The sequence below is a fragment of the Mesoplodon mirus genome, assembly GCF_964341445.2.
Source record: "Mesoplodon mirus genome assembly, chromosome: 17".
Lineage (NCBI taxonomy): Eukaryota > Metazoa > Chordata > Mammalia > Artiodactyla > Ziphiidae > Mesoplodon > Mesoplodon mirus.
Window position 1 is genome coordinate 39,310,671 of NC_138993.1, and position 3,171 is coordinate 39,313,841.

At 39.2% G+C, this 3,171-nt stretch overlaps 1 pseudogene across 1 annotated transcript; it reads right to left on the bottom strand.

The window, feature by feature from the left end:
- Positions 1 to 1,489: 1,489 nt before the first annotated feature.
- On the bottom strand, positions 1,490 to 2,904 carry LOC309792638 (ornithine decarboxylase-like; annotated as a pseudogene). Its single transcript has one exon. The product of its transcript is annotated as an ornithine decarboxylase-like (transcript).
- Positions 2,905 to 3,171: the final 267 nt, after the last annotated feature.

Genomic DNA, 3,171 nt, shown 5'->3' on the forward strand with positions numbered 1-3,171 from the left:
AGAAGGAATCAGTAGCAGAATAACTGAGGCAGAAGAATTAATAAGTGAGCTGAAAGACAGAGTAGTGGAAATCACTGCCACGGTACAGAATAAAGAAAAAAGAATGAAAAGAAATGAGGACAGTCTCAGAGACATCTGGGACAATATTAAACACACCAGCATTTGCATATAGGAGTCCCAGAAGGAAAAGAGAAAGAAAAAGGGCCTAAGAAAATATTTGAAGATATTGTAACCAAAAACTTCCCTAACATGAAAAGAAAACCCTCACTCAAGTCCAGGAAGCACAGAGAGTCCCATACAGGATGAACCAAAGGTGGAACATGCTGAGTCACATATTAATCAAACTACAAAAATTAAAGACAAAGGTAAAAATATTAACAGCAACAGGAAAAAGCAACAAATAACATACAAGAGAATCCCCCTAAGATTATCAGCTGATTTTTCTGCAGAAATTCTGTGAGGTAGAAGGGAGTGACACAATGTATGTAAAGAGATGAAAGGGAAAAACCTACAACCAAGAATACTTTACCAGGCAAAGTTCTTGCTCAGATTCAACAGAAAAATCAAAAGCTTTACAGACAAGAAAAAGCTAAAAGAATTCAACACCACCAAACCAGCTTTACAACAAATGCTAAAGGAACTTCTCTAGGTGGGGAAGAGGCATGCAACTTAAAATAACCTTTACATATATAAACTGCTATATCAAAACCTCATGGGAACAGCAAATTGAAAAACTACAATAGAAACACACACACACACACACACACACACACACACACACACGTAACCCAAACACAAGAAAGATAGTTATCAAATCACAAAGAAGAGGACAAAAGAGGAAGGGAAGAAAAAAATACCTGCAAAAACAAATCCAAGACAATTAAGAAACTCTCAGTAGGAACATACATATTAATAATTACCTTAAATGTAAATGGATTAAATGCCTTAACCAAAACACATAGACTGGATGAATGGATACAAAAAAAAAAAAAAAAAAAAAAAAAACCTCATATAAATGTTGTCTATGAGAGACCTACTTCAGATCTAGGGACACATACAGACCGAAAGTGAGAGGATGAAAAAAGGTGTTCCATGTAAATGCAAACCAAAGGAAAGCTGGAGTAGCGATACTCATATCAAACAAAATAGACCTTTTTAAAAATTATTTCAAGTTACTTATTTATTTATTTTAAAACAAGTCACAACACTAAATTTCTGGCCCATTCTGCTAATGCACAAGATACAAATGCTTGCTCAGCAGTTGAAGGACATGCTTTAGTAGCATGTTTGAAAAGTGAATAACAATCTATATAAAACAAATATTCAAATAGTTTCCATAGGAACACAGTTAAGTGTGACCCCATCATCTAGTCTTCCACATTGTTGCGTGTGTGCCGACACTATTCACATACACATCTCAAAACTAGCAGTCGTTAAGTTAAATGGTCCCCCCCAAACCCTTAAATCAAGCTAAACTCACAGTTAACAGCTACAAGAATGGTATCTTCACATTAATAAAAGCTGAAGCATAGGCTGCTGGGTGCCATTTCATTCCACTCTCAAACACAGGACACAGGCAGAATGCAAACATCCGGCTCCTCTACTCTGGGTGGGAAGTCATGGTTCTGGATTTTCTGCATCAGTTGCCATGTTGGCCCTGACATCACATAGTAGATGGTCGGTCTCTAGAATCCATTGAAAGTAGAAGCAGCAGTGACAGCAGTGACAAAGCAGAGTGTAAACACCCATGTTTTCAAACAGCATCCAATCGCCCACATGCATCTCAAGTAAGTTACAGTGCCCAACAATGCGATCCAGGCCATCACAGGTCTGTCCCCAGATGCTGAATGAATAATACTTCTCGTCTGGTTTGGGTCTCTTTTGCAGAAGAGGCTTCACATGTTCATGATCGTAGAGGATGCAGTTGAATGATCCAGATACTCCATCATTCACATAATATATAAAAGTCTGTTCACTCGACTCATCTTCATCATCAGAGCCTATCTATTCCTTTAAGATGAGTTTTTGACAATGATATTAACTGCTAGAGTGAAAACTGAGGCAACACAGTATCTTCCTGGCTCAGCCATGATTCTCACTCCAGAATCTGATGGAAAATACTTGCACAACACCAGGTTGATTACACTGGTGATCTCTTCAAATTTAAGATTTACATCCTCAGATCCAGGAAAGCCACCACCAATATCAAGCAGAAACATGTTGAAACCAACCTCAGCTCCCATTTCAAAGACAGAGTGGGCATCAGAGATGGTCTGCACGAAGGTCTCTGGATCAATACAACAATGTTCCACGTGGTAACTGACACCGATGACCTCAATATCTAGCTCTTTTGCCCATTCCAAAAGAAGCCTGCTGTTTTTGAGTGTGGTACCAAATTTGACACTGAGGTGACAGACTGCTTTGGAATCATCAGTGGCAATCTGAAAAACCAACTTGGCCTTTGGATGTGCCCTGGCAACTTTCACCAACTCGACTTCATTATCAAAAGTCATCATCTGGACTCCATTACTGGCAGCATATTTAATCTGAGACACTTGTTTACAAGGATTTGCATAGATAATCCTCTCTGGAGGCACCCTGAGACTCTGCACCAACTGGATTTCAGTCTTGCTGGTACAGTCAAATCCTTTCCCAATGGCAGGTATGTTCTTCACTATGGTTCTGCTATCATTGCATTTGACTGCATAAAAGGGGGTGACTCAAGTAAAAGCTTTAAACCATATCAGATTTTTTTTTACAATGTTTCCCAGGTCCACAATATAGAAGGCATCTTTATCAACAGAAGAAGGAACTTTATTAATATTTTGGTCCAGAAAGTCCTTGGGAGTAAAACCTTCATCGAAGAAATGGCAGTCAAACTTCATTACTAAAGTTATTTTTGGTTTATTGTTATCTTTTTGAAACAACAAAATGGGAAACTAAGAGATGGAATTTAAAGAAATTATGCCAGCTTTTCACAAAGGCAATTATCCAGGAATTCCAAGTCCCACTGAAGATGGGTGTGCCCTTGGTGCAACACTGAAAATGTTCTGATAAATGCACAATCTGCTGTCCACCTTAGAGCACATGGGCAACATGGGTAGGCCCCATGGAGGCAAGATGTCACCACCACCGAGCACTCAGGGCCACTGGCCACACCACCACTGTCCC